The sequence below is a fragment of the Gasterosteus aculeatus genome, chromosome Y (assembly GCF_964276395.1).
Source record: "Gasterosteus aculeatus chromosome Y, fGasAcu3.hap1.1, whole genome shotgun sequence".
In the NCBI taxonomy this organism is placed as follows: Eukaryota; Metazoa; Chordata; class Actinopteri; order Perciformes; family Gasterosteidae; genus Gasterosteus; species Gasterosteus aculeatus.
Genome location: NC_135709.1, coordinates 5,651,101 through 5,675,396, shown reverse-complemented (window position 1 = coordinate 5,675,396; position 24,296 = coordinate 5,651,101). Strand labels below are relative to the sequence as shown.

The 24,296-nt window shown below is 42.8% G+C and overlaps 2 long non-coding RNA genes across 2 annotated transcripts; one reads left to right on the top strand and one right to left on the bottom strand.

The window, feature by feature from the left end:
* Window positions 1–9,580: 9,580 nt before the first annotated feature.
* LOC144390923 (uncharacterized) lies at window positions 9,581–13,534 on the bottom strand. The gene is made up of 5 exons (XR_013454749.1): window positions 10,569–13,534; window positions 10,369–10,430; window positions 10,201–10,278; window positions 9,981–10,098; window positions 9,581–9,886 (listed from the first exon to the last, which is right to left on the bottom strand). It is a non-coding gene; the product is annotated as an uncharacterized LOC144390923 (long non-coding RNA).
* A 3,427-nt stretch (window positions 13,535–16,961) lies between these two features.
* On the top strand, window positions 16,962–19,182 carry LOC144390924 (uncharacterized). The gene is made up of 3 exons (XR_013454750.1): window positions 16,962–17,115; window positions 18,117–18,209; window positions 18,335–19,182. It is a non-coding gene; the product is annotated as an uncharacterized LOC144390924 (long non-coding RNA).
* Window positions 19,183–24,296: the final 5,114 nt, after the last annotated feature.

Below are 24,296 nucleotides of genomic sequence, written 5' to 3'. Positions count from 1 at the left end.
TGAACTCATGATTGTACTGGTTTGCCAGCATATTTTCTAATTTGCACACAGAGATTCTGTTCACTGTAGCAGAGGAAACCTCTGTTCTTGAAGAATCACTGGTTTTATTCAGCGGACCATTAACAACCCATCTCAACACTGTCCTGATAGCATATGGGCCATTCCCACGGCTATGAATGACCTCCCAAGGTTCTGTTGTGTTCAAAAACGAAGAAACGCCGGACGGACAGAGGTCATCGCTGATCAAAAGGTTCAAATCAAATGTATTTAATAAAGGAGATGGCGTTGTGGTAAAAAGAACATCTCAGCTGAGGAGCCACTGGTCTCAGCGACCAACAGGCCCCAGGTCAGTCCTTTTGACCATCCCTAGTGCCCGTCTGTCGCCTCCACCAGCGAACTCGAGAAACATGGTTCCTAAAGGTATTTATAACAATGCTTAAAAGGTGTGAAAGTCAGTGTCCACACCTCTGGGAGTGGTCTTCTGGTGAGTTCAATGTAACTCGGGATTTCGAATGGCCCATAGTCAATATCGGTTGTTGTGCAAGTACTACATGCATGCATTCCAGTTGATTACATTACATCAAATACAATCATAACTGCATTGGTATTATTCTATTACAGTTGCAGAATTACAGTGGTTTTACAATATTGTCATTACTTTATTGATTACAGTTTCAGAATCATGGCTGTATTCTGGTGTACACTATATGCATTTTTATTAATTTTATGAACCGGGTCGTCAATTTGTTTCTAATATCCTACAGTTCCAATATTTTAGGAGCATCGGTTCCAATCAACAGGTCCACGTTTGCCTCAATCTTTGAGATGTGTACTTTTGACAAATACGGCCAATTAGTGAGATCTTCCGGTGTCATGTCATCAGCAGTGACTGGCATTTTCTTATGCGCGAGCACATCGGGTAATGTATAAAATTGTTTGCTGTCTATGCCAGATATCTCCAAACCAGCCAACGCATATGCTGGCAGAACAGCTTCCTGTCCCATAGTCTGCAACAAGATGTTGGTTCTTTTGCCTGTAATATGCAGATTCTGCATTAGGTGTTCTGAGCAGAATGTGGCAGAACTACCGGGATCCAGGAAGGCGTATGTTTGGATGATGTGATTTCCTTTAGCAGCTTTCACCTTGACAGGGACGGTTGATAGAACAGAGCGGTCCTTACCGGCCCCTGTATGTCCACATGTTTCCAGTGAAGTCGGATGGTCATTATATGGTTCCTTAAACTGTTCCAGCGAAGATAACTGCCTCTCAATATGAAGCACAGTGGGGTGACCTTTACCACAAACTTTGCAAGACAAGCGCCTTTCACAGTCCCGACTCATATGACCAACACATAAACATGCAAAGCACACTCCTTGTTCCCTCAGGAAGTTTTTCCTTGTGGTTCCTTTTTCTCAGCCTTTCTATTTTCTGGTACTGTAAGAATACGTGTTCAAGAATTGGAGCCTGGTCGGGGTTATCAAAAATTCAGCCGAACGACTTCTCTCGTTCTGGGAAATTTATTTGTCAGATCACAGCTCAAGTATCAGCGCTGCGTTTGCAAAGGCAGGAGCAGTTCAGGCAGCACATGGGCCGGAAGAACAACTCACTAACATCAGCAAGAACATCATGTTTTATAACCCTTGAAAGACAGAGAAGGAAAGATTTCTATTGGCCCTAAACTGGCGTAGAGGAGGACCTTCCACCCCCAGCATCTAAAGATCCGGTCACATCCAATGTCCAGACTCCTGACTTAACGTAAACATCAGCAAACAGAGTGTGTATGTTGAATAGTGTTGGTGTGTCTCTAAACCCCCCTTTGGCTGGTAAATCTGCTAGTTGACCCGCAGACCTTGCATTCCTCAGCAAAGGACATAAACTGACTCCCCATCCTGTCAGACTCGTGTCTGCTTGCTCGGCACATCCTGCTTCCCCCCTTACCTAACTCTTAAATCAAGACAAGACAGCGAACACCCAACTAAGCCCATGAAAAGAACTTTTGATTATCACTCGTAACTGGCACTAAGAACTGTCTTCAAGTGTATAAAAACTCAGCGTTTTTACTGCTCGGAGACGCCATTCCCCAGAAAGCTGGAATACGTGCTGGTGTGTTTGACCTCCTGCTTGGAAGCAATAATTAGAGCTAGATATCTGCAGAGAATTGCTCATGTAATTTTTTTCTCTTCTAAATAAATGTTAACTTTTTAACTTTATTTGATCAACGTGCTGGATCATTCTCATCAACCTACTCGGGGGGATCGGAGACACACGCAAGAAAAGGGTATAGGCCTGAAGCGCTTTAACATCCTCCAATTTTATCATTTGCCATGCTAAAGCCTTTTCCATATATGCAGCTGCAATCTTATACTGGTTTCCAAAGTGTTCCTGTAGAAATCCCTTAGCAACTGCATAGCCACAGTCCGGATCCATATGCTGGCAACTTCGCACCAACTCTTTGGGCTGTCCAGCTGTAAACCGTTATAATATTAAAGCCAATCTACTCTTCCTGCCTTTGCCTCAACCCCTTGTTCAAAGGCCTTGTTAAACGCTCTGTACTGAAAAGGGTCTCCTTCAAATACAGGAATTTCACATGGAGGCAGAGATGATGAGTGCTGTTGATGCACAAAAGTATCAGTTATTTCATTTTGCCTGTGCATGATGGCAAGTATGTCTCCAGATGCGTCTAGATTGTTTCGATTGTAGGTTGTATAATGCCTTTCTTCCTCCTTTAACTGCAGAGTCCCTGATTGGTACTGCCCATGCTGCATTCCCAATATACTGTTCTCCTGCTGTTGGTCATTGGGGCTGCACTGATGTTGCGAAGAAGGTTTCAACCATTGCTCCGTTTCCTTTAGTCGGACATCCATAGACTGGTTTATCGGGTGGTACCAGGTATTTTGTAAAGTGGTGTTGTTTCTTATCCTCTTCTTTCTCTCTGCCATAGGGTTTAAGCAGTCCAATGATTGCCCTTCCCTTCCTTCAAAATAGGAAGCCATGCCATCTGTGGGTCCGTGTGAAACACTTCTTTGGTCTGAGGCCTGTAATACTGCCAGCATAGCGGTTGAAGCGGCTAATTCGGTATCCAGATCGAGCTGCTCTCTTTTTATCCTCAGCTGTTGCTCCTGCTCCCCCAAAGCATGCCTTTCCTTTAAGAATGATGCACGTACAACAAGTGCAGCTCTTTTTGCCTCCACCCTTAACTGTACAGAGGAGGTAATACTTGATTTACCGTGTCCAATTTAGCAGCAAGCACCTTTTCCGTTGGCTTAACCACCCGTTTCTGCGTTTCAACACCAGCAGACACTGCGGTCAACTCAGCCGACACTCGGATTTCCGTGGTCAACTCAAACGACGCTGGAATTTTAGTGCACTTGTATGCTGATATTTACGGTATTGAACAAGTAATCGGAATAAAAGCTGTTTAATCAAATATTCTAGACAATGACTAAAGTATGTGTGTTCATGACCATTCTGACTACTATTGTACAAAAAAAGAATACAACTACCGACAACTACCATGCTGAATTTGAAGCATTTTTACTGTGCAGTTTTGGCGATTTCTGCAAAGTAAAAGCCCTATTTTTGCTCGTTCAAAAACACTGAACTGCAACAAAAACAGATTGATCAATAGTTCCAGGCCAAGACCAATGTACCTGTGTTAAGGACCTCTCAGACTACTACCATGCTGAATTTGAAGCATTTTACTGTCCAGTTTCGAAGATTTCTGCAAAGTAAAAGCCCTACTTTTGCTTGTTCAAAAATAACAGTTTCTCCATGTTTGGACTGCCATAAAAAGAAACTTTTCAATAGTCCCAGGCCAAGACCAATGTACCTGTGTTAATGACCTCTCAGACTACTACCATGCTTAATTAAAAACATTTTTACTTTATAGTTTTGGAGATTTCTGCAAGGTAAAAGCCCTACTTTTGCTCGTTGAAAAACACCATTTCTCAAAGTTTGAACTGCAATAAAACAGATTGATCAATAGTTCCAGGCCAAGACCAATGCACCTATGTTGAGGACCTCTCTGACTACTAGCATGCTCAATTTGAAACATTTTACTGTTCAGATTTGGAGATTTCTGCAAAGTAAAAGCCCTAAAATTGCACATTCAAAAACACCATGTTTGAGCTGCAATACACCACATTTCCCAATACCTCCAGATAGGTCAATATCTGTTTCTATCTTACATTACATATTTTAAATTTGTATTTTTCAAATTAAATATTTTAGGTCCTGGAAATGTTATCATAAAAACAAATTGTTTGACGCAAAATAAAAAACAAAGATTTTGTCATGGATTTTTGCAAATCGGGTCGTCGGTAATCACCTACGTCCAAATGCCAGCACGACCAGGGTAAGTGTTTTGAGATTTATTAGATAAACAGCTTCATAAAGATGCCTCTGTATCAGTGTATTTGTAGAAAGTTACCACAATTATATAATGTTATTAATTATTATATTATTTAATCAGTTGTTGAATCGTTGCGGTCAACTCAGCGTGTAATATACGTTATGAAACGTGTATTACATTTTTACTTTTTAATCAATCCATTCAAAATTGAAGAAGAATGAAAGTCACTATCTGCCAACTACACATGATATTCTAATTAGGACTGGTCACGTCAATGAATTGTAAATATGTATCAATCTGTAAACTTTGAGCACTTTTCAATAATCAACGTTTGATTTTGAATCTCTACCAGACGCCGTAGTTGATAAAAGCTGAACTATTTGTAACCTTGCGAAGAAAAATTAACTTATGAATTCACGTGCAATCTCTGTCCGCATGACGCTTTTACCAGCGGACCGAGCGAGTGCGACCCCACCATCGCCGTATTATGGTGCGGGAAACACTGCACTCAAAGGCGTTACACAGCATTGACGCAGCCAACTAGCTAGCCAAACAAACACGTGAAGCCAAACATCGGCTGACTACTTTGGATGCGGTGTGCGAGAGAATTGTCGACAAACCATGTTAAAAGTTTATTTTGTCCTTGTATAACATCATCACTGAAAGTGTTTTTTTGTCTTTGAATGATATTCTCCAAAAGAAATCCACAGGCTTTACAGAGTAAAACTCCCCTGCACAGTAAATTCCAACTGTGCACCTACTTTTATGTGGTAGACCAATTCAGCTCACTCTAACAGGGACCCTTACTATTACAGAAATTGTTCATTCTGTTCCCTGATATAAGACCAATGTTTGTACCTGTTCAGAAAGAAAAATAAAACAGATTCATATACTGTATGTGAACTTGTTGTTCCTGCAAAAGTGCCTGTTATATTCTTCTCATTAAAAGTGTGGCATAACCTAATTTATAATTATTGAACTTTACGCATAATTCAAAATTATCACTGTTAATCACAGAACAATCATGGGATTAATAGAGTTACATTTTGCAATCCTTGCCCTGCACTTGTTATAATGTCAATCTCCTAAACCGTTACTGAATGCATTTAAAAATTAACTAATGTAAAAAAATGTGAAAGTGAAGGAAGTTGCATGAACAAATTTTTTATTCAAACAAAGATTGTATGTTTTATACAAGCAATGAATCCTCTAAACTCGAAGATGTTTTTTTTTTCGTGTTTTGGTCACTGTAGGGTCTTTGTTTTCCCTACCTTTGGAAAGGTGAGTGTTTTCTCACTATAATGAATTATAAATGTCATTTTTTTTACATGTCATGAAATGTGTTTTTGAAAAAGCTAATGAAACTTGTTTCGTTTTAAGTCCAGAACTATTTCAATAACAGCTGAAGATATTGTGCTGGTCATCGAGAAGTTTCATGCCTCAGCTTAACTCCATGCTACTACCACTGAAGAAAGTAATGATGACTCAACCTTTTGGGGTGAGGCGTGCCAGCATCTGGGCATTAATAATGTCAGTCTCAATAGGAAGAGGCTTAAAAGTGCCTTTAAGCGACACAAAAAGGTAACAATTTTAATTTTACCATCTTCATACAGCATATCTATTTAATGTAATTTAAAAATGTATAATTCTTCTGATGAGCAGATGAAAATTCAGAAGACGCCTCAAAAAGGACCAGCGCACCCACATTCTGACCGCCCGGCGACAACATCTCCGGCGGAAACCCCAGAGGTAAATATTGTAATAGATAACAAATAATACGGTAAATGTTTGCTAAATTAATGTTTCTTAGAAGTAGTAAAAAACCACAAGAGCTATAGTCTTCCAAAACAGCAAGAGTTATAAAATACAGTTTAACACAAAACAAATAAATGCATGTGTTGAGGTAAACGTTACATAAAATATGACCCGTGAAAACAGTTAAGATGCAAACAGTGGTATCGGGCAACTTGGAGAACTGTGCTCTCCAATGCAGATTATGTTTAATTTGGTTTTGCAGTTCCATTGTACTTCACCCCAAAATGACTCTGCATCATCATCATCGTCATCGTCATCGCCATCACCAGATGATGAGGAATACAAGGAACAATACTTCACCTACAAATTACCTGACCAACCCTGTTTTTTTTTCATTCTGGAAAATGACTGGAAGAAACTCAGGAAGACCCAACACAAACGGCAATTAAAAACACTGGACTGGAAAGCATCATTGCTAAAGGAATCCGGACTATCCATCCACATTGTAGCTTTGCTTTTAAGCACCACACTTTACAATCAATTGGGTCCACAAGGAGTTCATCATTATTTTTTGTAAAGGCTACTCGTCCTTTTGATGACTGCCCTGTCACAGTTACGGTCAAAGTCAGTGATGAGTGCTCACTCAAGGCATCAGTGACTTTTGGTGGAGACAGAGCGTGGCATCATTGTGAACAACTTAGAAGAAGGCCTGTGCGTGCTAGTGAAAGGGATGGGATAGCAGATGTCCTCACCACCAAACTTCCGCGGAGTCTATTCTTGGAGAACCTGGATAAGCTTGAAGAGAGTGTTGTGGCATCGGGATGCAGAGACGAAGTTCCGACAACCGGTGTCATGAAAACCATCACATACAACAGTCGGAAAAAAAGAAGACGGCACAAAAATGAAATGACAAGTCTCCAAATCACGCTGCAGGAAGAACAAGGGTCGGAGGATGCAGTAATCCAAAAAATAATAATGCACCTGTAGGATATTAGAAACAATATACGACCCGGTTCATAAAATTAATAAAAATGCATATAGTGTACACCAAAATACAGCCATAATTCTGAAACTGTGTAATCAATAAAGTAATGACAATATTGTAAAACCACTGTAATTCTGAAACTGTACTAGAATAATACCAATGTACAGGTATGATTGTATTTAATGTAATGTAATCAACTGGAATGCATGCATGTAATACTTGAACAACAACTGATATTGACTAAGGATCATTCGAAATCCGAGTTACATTGAACCGGTGAGAAGACCGGAAGTGGTCTTCTCACCAGAAGACCACTCCCAGAGGTGTGGACACTAACTTTCACACCTTTAAGCATTGTTATAAATACCTGTAGGAACCATTGTTCTCGAGTTCGCTGGTGGAGGCAACAGACGGGCACTAGGGATGGTCAAAAGGACTGACCTGGGGCCTGTTGGTCGCTGAGACCAGCGGCTCCTCAGCTGAGATGTTCTTTTTACCACAACGCCATCTCCTTTATTAAATAAAAAGAAATAAATCCGTCCGGCGTTTCTTCATTTTTGAACACAACAATTTGGTGACCCCGACGTGATGGAGAGCAACGTGATGGAGAGCACAACACACCCCAAAGGCGTTATGCTTTGGTGTGAAAAGACTTCAAACCTTTTCTATGAGCGATGCAAGGACGACATTGTCTACTTGGATGCGACTGGAAGTATTGTTCAGAAAGCAAAAGGACAAACAGCACCATTTTAAGTTTACGAAATGGTTGTAAGACATCCCTTGAAAGGCCACATACATTACATTACATTACATTACAGGTCATTTAGCAGATGCTTTTTATCCAAAGCGACTTACATTACACTTTAAACCCATGGCTTTTTCACATTTTTGCCTGGGGAGCAATTAGGGGTTAGGTGTCTTGCTCAGGGACACTTCAACATGGAACATGGGGCAGCCTGGAATCAATCCACCAACCTTGTGCTTCCCAGCACACCTTCTCTAACCCCTGCGCCACGACGACCCGACATACGTCACTATTGACCACACCACAGCATTTGCGTCGTATTTCTTGGGGGCATTCGTAACAGATTTAACTAGACTCCACGGACGACGAGTCAAGAAAAGACCATGTCCTTTTGCAATCGTTGTCCTACAATTTCTGTCGAATGAGCCTTCAGGAGCTGCTCTGCAGATATTATAATATTGTGGTTGGACAAGCACAGCAAGACTCCACTGGGATAACAATTCTGCATCGCTGCTTGAGCCATGTGATGAAGAACGCAAAAGACCTTTGTCGAAAACAGTGAGTACTTTCTGTTCTCAATGAACTTTTCCGATCTCTATAACAAGTTAAGTCTTTGTCATTCTAATTTTAAAAAATCTTGCAGTGCCTCTGGACACTACCACCTGGCCATGCATGTGCCTGGTCTGATGACACAGGCAACACCACTGAAAGGTTTGGACGAAGTTTTGAACAGTGCTGCTTGGGTTTTCTCCAGTTCCCACAGTGGCACTACTGTTGAAAAACATTTCCAAAATCTTCAACAATTGTTAACAAAAACGAAAACCTTTGGACATTGTGAGATGCATGTACTGCTAAAATATATTATAACATTGTTTTGTGCTAAAGCCGTGTCTCAAGTGTCCTGTATTTGACCCTGATGTGCAAAGAGCAGCATGATACAAAATGTTGCTTTGCACAGCTGTGTCCTGAGAAGGGAGGGCGGTCAACTCAAGCTCATAGACGCTTCAAAACAAAGGACTTCTGTTCATGGCCTTGGTTTATATCTTATTCGGTATGAAAGTTCCGGATCCACATTTTTTGCTCTATGTCAATTAATTATGAATTGCACCGGCCACTGAGGAGGATCTTGTGTGTGTGTGTGTGTGTGTGTGCTACCCTCAGCTTCACCTGGGTTCTTATCTCAACCTGCTTTGTAGCTTCTCATAACTGGCACTGCATGAAAAGTGAGATTTTCGTCCCCGTAAACGCCCGGAAATCTCCCTAATTTCTGACAATTTGCAACCCGCACACGTCGCGTTTGTCTGTGCCACAAATTGTCGGAAACGAACCATGACGTAGGTGGAGAGCTGGCGGAGGTGCGAATGGCGCAAATTACTATATGAATGCAGCGAAAGCGCGGGTGGCCGCGCCGAGCGGGCTTGAATATCCTTACTCCTTACTGGATGAAACCACAACTTACTAACAAATAAAATCACTCGTGATTGGCAGCAAAACCACACCTGGGCAAACCAGGCTCGAGTTTTCTTGATCATGATTGGATGAAACCACAACTTTCAGTCACTCGTGATTGGTTGGCAGATCTGTCGCTATTGGTCACCCGCCTCCTTTTATTTATATATATTTATATATTCTTATTATGCTGTATATTCATTTAATGGTTATCCTATGTAGGCTACTACACTATTATTAGGATACCAACCAGGACATCAATGAATTTATAGAGAAAATGAACATTTGCCACATGTTTATGCAAAGAAAGAGCTTTATTAACAACACACAAACAACAACTACATACAAAGTGAGGATCTGCCCACACTTCGGTAAAGGCGGTTTAAAAACTACAGCTCAGTAAACTGTCCGTTTGCCTCCTCGGGGTTGTAGACCGTCACTGGCACCGTGTTTTCCGAGGCAGGTCTGTTGTGCAGGCGCCTCATGTGCGGGGCGACCGTACAATCCACCCCGAGACCCCGCCAACAACGCCGTCCCCTCCGTCCGACGTGAGCTCTACGGTGGCGGATTTCCAGAGTTCCACCTCGTCATCAGTCAGCAGCTGTAAAAACAATAATGTATCAGTACTGTGCGATGCGTACGGACACAACACATCGATCAATGCACCTGAAAAAAGTCAGCAAATAAACTCTGACCCTCTTTCTTCTCGCTCGACTCTGCGCTGAATCCTTCGCAGCTTCTGCCCGCAATGAGTGTTCCGGCTGGAAAACCTGAAGCTCCTGCGCACCGCCTCAAAATATGTCTTACAAGCGTCTGGAAAACAATTAAATGAGTGTGATATGAATTTTAAAAAATCAAACGCAAGTCACAGTAACATTTAACAAGGAAGGAGAAACAGTAAACAGTGTTACTTACACACAATGACGTCGTCTAAATCTGGACTTTTCCCGGAGCAAATACGAGGTTACCGCCTCATTATGAGGCGAGATTAGTCTGTGAAAACAAAATGTACAGTTTTAATCGGTATCTATACGTATATATTTCCTTATACCGCAGAATGAAAGCATATTCTTTAAATCTTACCCTTGCTCTGGTTCGTGGCGCCTGTAGTTCGTCTCGGAGTTGTGAAGACGGCGCACCGCTTCCTGTAAACGACACGGCAAAGAAAACACACTTTAATAAAGCTGTTTCTGCTCACTTGTAAGGCTACTAGGCTACTCTTAGCTTTCGTTTGAGGCTATGCTACTTTTAGCTTAGCTTGCAGTCATCGAACGTATTCTTACCGCTATCTTGGGATTGTGCGCCCGTCTCCTCTTGTTTGAGTCAGTTCCTCTCCTCTATGGACAGAAACCCACAGAGTCCCGAACGCTCCAGTGGAGCGAACCGCTCGTTGATATCGGCAGTTTGTTGTTGGAGTGACGAGACGATCCACTGAGAGCATTCAGCAGCTTCTTCTCGTCTGTCTGCGGACTGGCCGAAAGTTGGTGACCGCGGAGAGGAGTTGAAGGCGAGTTGAAGGCGAGACGTCGTCCAGCCATTATTCACGAACCAGCAAAAACCAAACAAAGGAACTGGAGATACAGTTCTTCTGAATATAGTAACACACACGTGTCTGTTTGTATGCTCGTCTTGCAAGTACTGCTGTATCAGTCATGCCTATGACCTCACACGTGATTGGACGAGGAGTCTAAGGGTCCTCCAATCACATACAAGGTTATTGTTATACGGAAGGACCAGTATTTTAGGAAGACAAATGGTTGGGACTTTGAAACAGCTGATATGCTTTATGTAAATCAGTGTTTTGGTGTCAGCAGAATGACTTTCCCTAGAAAACTGTACAGTGGTGCCTCTTTCTCCATTCCACCAGACAATCTTGAGTCTGACATACATGCAATGTTGACAATGTATCATCAGATGTACCCTTGTGTCACTGAGGTTGAATGTTTTGCCATGACATTAAACGGGTAACATATATGAATGTAACTTACTCAATCGATAGATGCAGAGCATAAAGGTCAGCATATGTTCATGCTAAGTGGTGTGGAAACACTAACAGTTTTGAGGAACCCGTCCTTGACCCTCTAGCAGAACTACAACCAGCCATTATAAAGCAGTTTATAGTTGTTAATGTTGTGTCAAAGGGTACGGCATTTAAACATGTTCTTGCACAAGTTTCCTGGCTTCATCCCCACCCGGACAGACATTTTTATGGAAAGCCAATAGAAGTTTGGGGCTTGCAGGGAACAGACACGTCATACCCAGCATCATTTCTGCCAGTTGAGCGCATTGCTAGAAGATGTGTAGTTAATACATCCTCTGTGCATTTAAGTAAGACCAAAGAAAAGGTCACTGTAGTCCTGCCACTATGCACTGTAGTTGAGCTCTAGGAGACTGTGATCTCTGCAGACCATCATTCTGATTCAAAAGTTGTTTGCTCATTTTACCAAGTTATTTTGTGTATCTTTTTTACATAACATTTGCCATTGCTAATGGCGTACACAGTAATCTAGCATATTTGAATTAAATAAATCAATTCAAGCTCAAATGTAAGAGTCTATAATTAGGCTACTGAGCCTGATTTATTTGTACCAGAGATTTTCTTACCTTTTAAAAAAATGTCACCTGGGCTAAAACTCCCTCTGCGATCCTGATTTGCATTTGTATAGCTCACAGCATTTTCATTTACATGTCAAAGCCTCCCCTAGAATTAGGAGGAGGGTGGTCATGGGGGGACAACTGCCAAGGGAGGCCCACATCAATTTCTGACAATTTACGGCAGTTTTCGGCGTTGCCCGCAAATTGCCGCAAACCTGAAATTCCACGACAATTTACAGTGCCGCATACTGCCGAAAATCCCACTTTTCATGCAGTGTGGCATGGAGAATGTCCTTCACATGTGTATAAAAACTCAGCGTTTTTACTGCTCGGGGACGTCATTACACCGAGCGCTGAGATACGTGCTGGTGTGTTGGACCTCCTGCTTGCAAGCAATAGTTAGAGCCAGATATCTGCTGAGAATTGCTCATGTAATCTTTTTTTCTTCTAAATAAATGTTAACTTTTTGACTTTAATTGATCAACGTGCCGCGATTCTTCTCATCAACCAACTCGGGGGGATTGGAGATCCTGACAACATCAATGACCCAAACATTGTGGAGCAGGACTTTGTGGTATGTACCCTAATCATTGTGTAAAATGAAATATGTTTCTTATAATTATGAATGTACAACAATCCATAAGTGGTTACAGAGTTTACATTTGACATATAAGAATTAGGAAATAAAACAATAAACTTTTTTTAACGCTAGAACGATGTGGGACCAACACCATTTCAAGAACATTTTGGGGATATCCTGCAGCAGCAGGAGTTCGAGAAAACTGGGGATCCCAATGCATACTTCAGTCCCACATTTCTTCCACAGTTGTTGAAGTACTTTCTACCTCAAGCTGCTCTGTGGTCTGGCTTACTCTTGGGTTGGTCCCATTTTATGACTTTTGCTTCCATTGGCATTTCTTTTCTAACCTATTTCAGTAAATTAGAGAAAAATGTATCTTTTTGCAGGTGACCTGGGACGCCACGGTACAGGTCCTGTGTATGACAAACTTTCACGGATGTTCAAAAGAGCGGTATGTAAACCCACACAGGTATCATAAACTCATAATCTGGTACAAAACCACTAAAATTGCATTAATCCATCCTGGATATGACCGATATCAATCGCATTCAGGTTAATGAAGAACTGTTGTACATGTTTAACTCTGTTTAAGAATTACACGCAAGACAACAAAGCACGAGGAATTATGGAGAAAAGCCAGTGGGACATGAAAAAGATCCGCTTTCAACGGAGACAACTCACTAGGCTCGACGACTTTTTCTACACCTTCAAGACAACAGTGAACGCCTTTCTAAGAGAGTACAGTGACTCTCTGAAGGGGAAGTGTTACGGCCACAGCCTTCTGAGTTTGTTTTTGTGATTATTAATTGGTTTGGCCCTTCTGAGTGCAGGCTCCGCCCCTGCGCACCTGAGAGCGGTTGCGGTGATGGCTCAGGCTGAGCATATAGAGGGGAGAGCGACTGAGCGCCGGAAAAAGGAGGAGACCTGCGAGAGCGCCAGGCCCCGGCCTCAACACCAGGAGACCAGTGTTTTGTGTTCGAGCTACTATTGTGATATATTAATGTGTAAAACGGAGAGGCTGGAGGTTGGAAAACTATAAAAAGAACTTTGCATCGCTTCCTGCCTATCGCGTTTCTTTATGTGGCTGACCCCTCGGCTGAACGAGCCGTCACCTTATCGAGGGGTCCGTAACATAAATGGGGGCTCGTCCGGGATATCTGTGTCCGGATAGTAGCTAAGGAATTCGAGTGATCTAATTTAATTCGGGTGATCCACGTTCTCTGGTTAGACAGAGTAAGCCAGCGGGGCTGTGCTTAGCGCCAGTCCTGACAACGGTTTACTGTTTATTATTTTGCCTTTCTTATTTTAGTTTGTTATTTTTGGAGGTACTCCGGGGGAGAGAGCGATCTCTTAATCGGTACCCTCTGAAGACTAGAGAGGAAAAGTTAGCTTTATGGGTTAGGTAAGTAGGCCCAGAGAATGTTGGATTATCCTGATTATTTCTGCATATTGTTGTTTAAAAATGGCAACGTTTGAGTTAAGCCGATTTATAGATCAACCAAATGTTGAAGTTTTAGGGACATGTCGAAAAAGTGATTTGTCTCTTATTGCTCAACATTATGGGATTCCTTTTTCTAGAACACTAAGAAAAGCAGAGTTAAAAGATTGTTTAGTGGCTGGCTTGGTTAATAAAGGTGTTTTTTCGGCCATGGAGTCTAGTCCCACTGTAGCGGCGGAGTTGGAGGCACCAGCTGCTGCGGGAACTTCGCCTTTACGCGTATCGCGTGGTGGTCCAGTAACTCCCTTGGTGGGGGTTGGTGCGGAGGAAGGTTTAGCCTACTCGATGCCTAAATTTGAGCCTCTTTCTCTTTCCACAGAATCAACAGGGAGTCGCTCAGATGCACGTCTAAAACTACGTTTAGCACGGCTGCAGTTGGAGACCCAGGACCGAGCTCAGGCAAGGCAAGATGACTTGAAGCGTCAGATCGAAATGTATCGAATTGATGCTGATACCAAAGTACGACTGCGGGAGTTGGAGTTACAGGCTGCGCCCGAGGTACCAAAGAAATCTACTGTCAAAACATCTCTGGTCGAAGGTGATCCCGTTACGTCGCCTGGTCCATCACCGTCGGGAGGCGTTGACGAACCAGTTGGTACTGGTGGTGATTCGGTAGCGCCGTTTTCAACACATTTTGACGTGGCTAAAAACATCTCGATCGTTCCACCCTTCCGGGAAAAGGAAGTGGAAGCTTATTTTCAAGCTTTTGAACGAGTGGCGTTAGCTTTAGGATGGCCAAACGCGGTTTGGGCACTAATGTTGCAATGTAAACTCTCAGGTAAGGCGCAGGAGGTATGTGCATCTCTCTCGTTAGAGGAAAGCGTACAGTATGAAGCCGTGAAAGCTGCAATTTTACGGGCATACGAACTTGTTCCTGAGCATTACCGACAACGGTTCCGTACCTCGAAAAGGGGCACGTCGCAAACGTATGTTGAATTCGCTCGGGAAAAAGGCATCTTATTCGATCGCTGGACCAAGGCGTGCAAGGTAACTGACTATAACTCTTTGCGAGAGCTGTTGCTGATCGAAGAATTTAAGAACTGTGTTCCTGAACGTACTGCATTGTATCTGAACGAACAAAAAGTCAGCACTGTTCAGCAGGCTGCGGTGTTAGCTGACGAGTATGCTTTAATGCACAAAACGGTGTTTTATAAGCGTCCGTCTGATTCTGGGGGTTCCGCCGTGAAGGAGAACGAAAATCTTTCCGACTCGAGAAGTAAATGGAGTCCTCCCAGTCCGAAATCTAATCGAGAATGCAGTTACTGTCACAAAATGGGTCATAGTATGGCTGAGTGTCGTACGTTGAAACGTAAACAAGAACGACAAGATTCTTCATCTTTTCAACCGCGAGGCTCGGTGTTGGTGAAAACTTTGTCTCCGGCGGTTGCAGTGTCCCCCACGACCCCAGACAGCTGTTTCAAGCCGTTCATATTCCGCGGTTTTGTTTCAGTAGGTGAGAGGGGCGAGGATCGAAAACCGGTAAGAATTCTCCGGGATACAGGGGGGTCTCAGTCCTTCATATTAGCAGATGTTCTGGATTTTGGTGTTGATTCCGCGTGTAATACCAGCACGGTGGTGCAGGGTATTGAAATGGGTTTTGTGACTGTCCCGTTGCATCGGGTGCACGTTTCGTCTGAGTTGGCGTCTGGATGTTTTGAGGTGGCAGTGCGTCCCTCGCTACCTGTGAGAGGCGTTGACTTTATCATGGGTAACGATATAGCTGGGGGTAAAGTCATGCCGGTGGTGCAAGTGGTCGACGTCCCGCACAACGACTCTCAGGCGGATGTGCTTGCTAGAAACCTGCCAGGGGTGTTTAGCGCCGTGGTGACACGAGCCCAAGCAAAACATGACCTTCAGGAAAGTAATATACTCTGCGATTCTGTGTTTCCCAAGATTCTGGGAACTGACGTGCTGGCTGATCCTCCAGAGCCGCCCAAAACGACTCCAGGGTCAGCTAGGAGCTTTGATCTCATTACTAATTTGCTTGTTTCGCGCGAAACTCTGATTGAAGCGCAGCGAGAAGATTTATCTTTAACTCCATGTCGGGCGAGTGCTGAAAAGGGGAAAATATCGCTGCGTAATCACCAGTTTTACTGGCACGATAAGGTGCTAATGCGTCACTGGAGTCGATCGCTAAATCCTGGGCAGCAAGACGATTGGAATGTGGTGCATCAAATTGTGGTGCCCTCGAAGTTTCGATCACAGGTCTTAGAACTGGCCCATGACCATCCTTGGTCCGGACACCTCGGTATCACTAAAACCTATAACCGGGTGCTCCAGCATTTCTTTTGGCCAGGTTTAAAAACTGATGTTGCACAATACTGCAAAACCTGTCACATCTGTCAGGTCAATGGGAAGCCTAATCAAGTTGTGCCGCCGGCTCCCCTCTGTCCTATTCCTGCCGTCGGCGAACCATTCGAGCGCGTGCTAGTTGATTGTGTCGGTCCACTCCCTCGTGCTAAGTCCGGGTGCCAATACTTGTTAACAATCATGTGCGTCGCGACACGCTTTCCGGAAGCCATCCCGTTACGTAACATCACGGCCAAGACGGTAACTAAGGCACTAACAAAATTCTTTACCACCTTTGGGTTGCCGAAAACGGTCCAAACCGATCAGGGTTCAAACTTTATGTCTCGCGTTTTCCGTACGTCCTTAAAGGCTCTTGGAGTGGCTCATGTCGTCGCAAGTGCCTACCACCCTGAGTCGCAAGGAGCTTTAGAACGGTGGCATCAGACGTTAAAATCCGCACTTCGCAAGTATTGCACCGAGACTGGAAAGGAATGGGATGATGGGGTCCCGTTAGTTTTATTTGCAGTGCGTGAGGCAAGACAGGACTCTCTCGGGTTCAGTCCGGCTGAGCTCGTGTTCGGGCATGATGTCCGGGGTCCTTTAAAAATGCTAAAGGAAGAGTTTCTCGATAGAGGTTTGTCCGCGAAAACAAACGTTCTCGAGTTGGTCTCACGTACTCGGGAACGTTTGCGAGACGCCTGTAATACGGCGAAGGAAGCGCTTTCATTGTCGCAAAAGAAGATGAAGAAACGCTTTGATACAAAAGCGGTGGTGCGTCGTTTCCTGCCTGGAGATAAAGTTCTCGTGTTGTTCCCCATTCATGGGACCACTCTCTCGGCCCGTTTTTCGGGTCCGTACGTGATCAAGGGTAAGTGAATGAAACTAACTATATCTTGTACACTCCAGAACGGAGGCGAAAAACACGTGTATGTCACATAAATATGTTGAAACCCTATTTATGTCGTGTTGAACCGAAAGCGACCACCCCTGACGATCCGGTAGCTAAGGTACCCACCGAGCAGGTCTCATTGGTAACTTATGCTTTACCTGCCGACACTGAGGATGATGGGTTGCATGTCTCTATGGAAGTTTTAAACGGGGGGTGTTTCAAAAATTCGGAAGTCTTAACTTCACTCCCTTCTCAACTGGCCTATTTATCTCGCGAACAGCAACGGTACGTAATGGACCTGATAAAGGAGTTCCCAAATCTGTTCAATGACGTACCTCCCGGAACTAATGTCATCCAGCATGACATCGAAGTTGGCCGTGCAGGACCTTTCAAGCAACATGCTTACCGCTGTCCATTAACTAAGAGAGAGGCAATGAAAGCTGAGGTGCAATATTTACTAGAGAATGGGTTCGCTGTTCCGAGCAGTAGCCCCTGGAGCTCGCCGTGCATTCTGGTGCCGAAGGCTGATGGGTCCCTTCGTTTTTGTACCGATTTCCGAAAGGTCAATTCCGTCACCGTGGCGGATGCTTTTCCCTTACCACGTGTGGACGATTGTGTGGATAGTCTTGGGGGTGCAAACTACATCACCAAATTGGACCTATTGAAAGGTTATTGGCAGGTGCCCCTCACCGAGCGGGCTTCTAAAATCTCTGCGTTTGTAACCCCCGACGCTTTTCTGCAGTATACGCGTATGGCCTTCGGTCTCCGAAACGCGCCCGCAACATTTCAGCGGTTAATGTCCACAGTCTTAGGGGGGGTTCCTAACTGTACTGTTTATTTAGACGATGTTGTCGTTTACTCGTCTACGTGGGAGGAACACACGTTAACGTTGCATGACGTGTTTGGCCGATTGTCCGCTGCTTCCTTAACGTTAAATCTAAAAAAATGTGAATTTGTAAAAGCTTCTGTAACGTATCTAGGGAAGCAGGTGGGAAATGGTCAAGTGCGACCACGGGACGGAAAGGTGGCTGCTGTGCTCAACTACCCAACACCTACTACGAGGAGAGAACTACGTAGGTTCCTGGGAATGGTGGGGTACTATCGTTGTTTTTGCAAGAACTTCTCGACTGTTGTTGCGCCGTTAACAACACTGTGTAGTCCAAAAGTGGGTTTTCTTTGGACTAACGAATGCGAGCAGGCATTCCTGTCGGCAAAATCTCTCCTTTGCAGTGCACCGGTGCTGTCCGCCCCAGACCTGACTCGTCCGTTCCAGCTGGAGGTGGACGCCAGCGCGGTTGGAGTGGGAGCTGTCCTTCTCCAGGAGGGTGCTGACAACCTAGGCCACCCCGTATCATACTTCTCAGCTAAGTTCAACAGTCATCAGTTGAATTATTCAACCATTGAAAAAGAGACCTTAGCTCTGTTGCTAGCATTACAACAGTTTAACGTTTACGTGGGGGCTAGTGCGTCTCCTGTCGTTGTTTATACAGATCATAATCCACTTGTTTTTCTGAGCAAAATGTATAACCAAAATCAACGACTCATGCGTTGGGCCTTAATGGTTCAGCCGTACAATCTTGAGATCCGTCATAAAAGAGGCTCTGACAACGTAGTTGCAGATGCGTTGTCTCGCGGATTAATTTAGGAACAGGATTTTCTGTATGAACCCATGCAGAATCAGTTTTTCTTTTTCCCTCTAAGGAAGGAGGAAAAGAAAAAAAAAAAAAAATGATTCTTCCTCTAGGGGGGGAAGTGTTACGGCCACAGCCTTCTGAGTTTGTTTTTGTGATTATTAATTGGTTTGGCCCTTCTGAGTGCAGGCTCCGCCCCTGCGCACCTGAGAGCGGTTGCGGTGATGGCTCAGGCTGAGCATATAGAGGGGAGAGCGACTGAGCGCCGGAAAAAGGAGGAGACCTGCGAGAGCGCCAGGCCCCGGCCTCAACACCAGGAGACCAGTGTTTTGTGTTCGAGCTACTATTGTGATATATTAATGTGTAAAACGGAGAGGCTGGAGGTTGGAAAACTATAAAAAGAACTTTGCATCGCTTCCTGCCTATCGCGTTTCTTTATGTGGCTGACCCCTCGGCTGAACGAGCCGTCACCTTATCGAGGGGTCCGTAACAGGAAGGAAAAGAAGAAGGTAAACATTTTAAATTTGACATGAAATATTTAGTTGGTTGTATTGATGAATATTTTTTTGCGGTTAACCTAGCATTGCACACTGAGAAACAGAATTTTTTTTAACCATTACGGTTGTTGTTAAATTGCTTAGATGGATTTCCCCACAAAATGTATTTAATCGTATTACTCTTTTGATTTACTGTAGCCACATCTGGTTGATGTTGAGCGGTGGAAGCAAAGAAAGCAGAACAAGCGAGTGTGTCACCCCTAACCAAGCCATTTGCTTTCAAAAAGCACAACAAACAGGTAAAGTTTTTTTTTATAGATAATTGTTTTTCAATATGTGTAATTAACATAAAATGTAATAGATAACATGTTTGCTTTACATATTGTTCATTTTGAGCACACATATCAACATCGCACGAAAAAGCTCAAACCACACAAAATTAGTGGTGCAACGGATCATCATTGATCCGTGATCCTTTCGGATCAAAATCTTCGGTTCGGCACACAAGTGATCCGCGGATTGATTTCTGAAAAAAAAAAAAGTTGTGCGCATGTTCAGTCCACACGCAGTGTGGTCATGGCGAGCGGAGGAATGGAGGAGCTTGAACGCCCTGCGTCATTTAAATCCCCTGTATGGGAGCATTTTGGCTTCCCTGTCAAATATAATGATGAAGGAAAGAGGTTAGTGGATAAAACCGTGACATGACCCCGGTGTTTCACTGACAAGAGTGAAAACTAAAGCTGCTCAACAACCGCTTATTACCGCGGCCTTTAAGCAGCCCCTTGCTGCACAATCAGACCGGGCTAAAGCCATCACAAGCGCTATCGGTGTGTTTATAGGTGCAGACATGAGGCCATATTCGGTTGTGCAAAACGAGGGCTTTAAACACATGCTGAAAGTGCTTGAGCCACATTACGACATCCCGTCGCGCACCCACTTCAGCGAAAAGATTGTGCCAGATCTTTATGAGCAGGAGAAGAAAAAAGTTGTGGATGAACTATCCCGAGCATCCTCTGTTGCGCTCACGACAGACGGGTGAACGTCCAGGGGAACGGAGATCAATGTGACGATAACCGCTCACTTCATCACAGCAGACTGGGAGATGAGAACTCCGGTGCTGCAGACACGCCCCCTCTACGAGTCACACAAGCACTCGTCTTGCGCAGGTTCTGACACAAGCAGTGGAGGAATGGAAGATAAAGAGGCCCAGTACTAGTAATATCCCAGTCACAACTGATAATGCCAAAAATCAAATAAATGCAGTGAATGAGGCAGGACTGGGCCCACAGATTGGGTGCTTGGCACATGTAGTGAATTTGGCATCACAGAAGGCACTCATAAGCTCATACATGATGTCCCAACAAGGTGGAACTCCACTTATGATATGTTGGAGCGTTATCTGGAGCAGCAGGCAGCTATATACTCTGCAATGACCAAGAAGACCCTGAAGAAAAATGTCAAAGACATCATCACCCTGTCTGATGATGACATGAGAGTGGCAAATGAGGTCCTCCAGGTGCTTAAACCACTCAAAACTGTTACATCTCTGCTGAGCATTGAAACTTCACCATCTGTGTCAATGATCTGAAAACAAGGATTCTACAATCCATGGCTCCAAGTGTGGAAGACCGCACCATCACTCGAGATGTCAAGACTGCCATTAGAGAGGACCTGCAGGCCAGATACACTTCACCCCCTACTCTACAGGACTACCTTCACAGATCTACTGCCCTGGATCGGAGGTTCAGGTCCCTGTCTCACATGGACCCTGCCCTACGCCAGAGGACATACAGTGACTTCACCACTGAGATTGTGAGCAGTCTGGGCACTGAAGACTGTGATGAGGTAAAGAAAAATTATATTATTTAAAAATTATACATTTAAATCTAAATATTTTTTTTATTTTCAGTAATAATGGCTTTTATTAAATGTTATTGCCACATTTTTCATGTCTATGAAACATGAAAATAAATAATAGGTTTAATTAATCAACTAATTTTTTTCTGCAGGGTCAAGCTGCAGAGCCAACGGGAGCAAACTTGGACACATCTCCTCCACAAAAGAAGTCAGCGATGGCAGAGCTTTTAGGAGAGACCTTTGCCAGCAAAGACATGGACAGCATGACTCCTGCTGACATCATCAAAGAGGAGGTGGCTACCTGGTAGCAAGCAGCATTACTATACTATACAGTACAATTTGTACTATACAAATTACAGTGGATGGTGATCCACTGACATGATGGAAAAGCAATAAGTGTAAATACCCTCATATTGCCAAGATGGCAAGATGCTATCTCGCTGTGCCAGGCTCTTCAGTTCCTTCCGAGAGTGTTCTCAACAGCAGGGGACATAGTGACTGCAAAGAGGTCCACACTCTCCCCAGACAATGTAGACATCCTTGTCTTTTTGAAAAATAATTTGAAATTATAAACTCAGGTATGCTTTGCTTTCTTTCTTTCTTTTATTCTTCTGTGATGATGTGATTGTGGACATAGGCTTTATTTCACTATCCATGTTTTAAGGAAGATGATGTGCCTTATGTTGCACTTTAAGTTGTTTTTTATTAATGGTGGTCATTGGTCCATGTTTAAAGGAAGGAGATATGCCTTTTATGTTGCACTTTGTTGTTTTTCAATAATTATGTTAAAAAGAAGATACTATGCCTTGTGCACTTTAAGTTGATTTTATATACTGTATTTTAATTGAATAATTTAAAAGTCTTAATAAACAAAAAGACAAAACTTTTGTTTATTTGTCTTGTCTTTTTTTTTTTGCTGATCCGAAAAATGATCCGATCCGTGACTCTGATCCGAGAAACGATCCGAACAGTGAGTTTTTTGATCCGTTGCACCCCTACACATAATAATACTGACATTCAGGACAAGGCTGTTAAAGGGGTGTCAATAAGCTCTCAAGATCATGCGCCTTCTCAGGTAATCGTTATGGCATGATTACACAAAAGCTTGACCAGAACACTTATGTGTAGACCTATAAAGCAGAAAACTATTGTTGCATTTTGTTCGTAATACACTTGCATGATTTATGGAATTTACATAAAATACAATTTCCAATACATATTGGACAATGTCATTAGTATGACAATAAATGATTAAAAGCTTTACTGCAATTTCTATATCTAGAACACAACAGAGGACGATAAGGACGCACAGGAAAGCACAGTCGATGCTACATCACTGGTGAAGTTATTCATGTTTTGAGCAATACATCCAATGCAATTAATTTATCGATTATGAAAAAAATTAACCCAGGATCAATAAAGGATCTGTGTTTAAGAAAATGAATTAACATTAAATTCTAAGTGTATTAGTAAATCTAACCAAGGTACGGATTGTAAATATAAACAGCAAGGACACAAATTGTAAAATATTGAGAAAAACATGTTCAGGTTTGGAAGGAGTGATTGAATGATCACCTCAAAAATCATTTAAATGTTGTTTCCCATGTTTATGTCATAATGTGTTTAGTATTCTGTATTTATCTAAAAATAACATTACTTGTATGACCCTCAGCTCATGGAACTGTGGAAAAAAAGTGACACCGAAGTGGTTGTGTCTGTCATACCCTCGCAGATAAGAGGAAACAGCTTCATCATTCACCACAGTGAGCTACGAACACTTCAACCTCACAACTGGCTTGCAGGCGAGGTATGCATGTAGTTGTAAAGTAGAACAGATGAAAACATCAGAAAAACAAAACAATAAGGCAAACAAATGGCTCCACTACAAATTTACCCTTTTCATGCTGCTTTCATTGACCACTATAAATCAGGAATCAAGAAACATTTATTAGCCAAAATATGTCAAACATACAAGGAATTTGTCTTGGCGGTTAGTGCGCGACAGTAGACAGACAAGACAACAGTGCACAAGTAATAAAATAAAGTGGAATGAAATGCTAATGCAATGGGTTAGTAGAATAAGGCTAAGGCTATGGGTTAGTATAAAAGGGAATAAAGTTAAAAAATGTTAAATATTAAAAAGTTAAAAAGAAAAATATTAAGCATAAAGTGCAACGAACAAGTAACAGACAAGAGACAAAGTGACAAGTGACAAAGTGATGAATTGCAGTTAAAGTGGCATGTGCAGTATGAGGGGGAGTGACCGGTGGAATGTTATAGTCAGTCAGTGGGGGACCGGGCTCTGTTGATGAGCCCGACTGCCGACGGGAAGAAACTGTTCGTGTGGCGGGAGGTCTTAGTCCTGATGGACCTCAGCCTCCTGCCAGATGGAAGGGGCACAAACAGGACCAGATGGATTGTTGATTTCTTCAAATTATTGACGATTAGGTGGCTGTTTCAATGTATTGAAATTTGATCCATTTGATCAAGTAATACAGTACTTTTGAAAATGTAATTCCAAACTTGTGAACTTCTAAACCTGTGACAGACTATTTTGTTAATCTACTCTTTAAACAACAAACGTATAGTAAGCCATTCAATTGAGATTCTCTAAAACGTGACTTTTATTAATGGTGTTTAATAGACTCTCAATCTCTTAAGGTCATCAAGTGTCTCTTGCATCAGACTCTGAATGAGCTACATTTGGGGAGTTCTATTCTACCACGACCGGTATGATGCTCTTTGGGAAGAGAGATCTGGTCGAGAGGAACAGTTTGTCAAAGGTAACTTGCGAATCTGCCAGTGAGCCAATCAAAGGTTTGATAGCTGTTTATATGTTAGCTGTTTACTTGTCTATTACTGTGTTAATTTCAATGAAGCAGATTCAGTTTATTAGATCAACCTTTTTAACCATAAGAAAAAATGTATATGTATTTTTTGAACGTGTTACAGAACAACTTTGACGACTATGAAGCAATTGTGTCTTTTGTAAACATACAAAATACACACTGGAAGTTTCTGGTTAGTAGTGACTACATTTATTGTTATGGTCTTCCTTTCTTTGGGGATGTCATAAATATCTTTCTCAACCAGTGTTAATTTCGTCGACGAAAACTATGATTAAAAATTTTCGTTAACAACCTTTTTTTCCATGACTAAGACGAGACTAAGACGT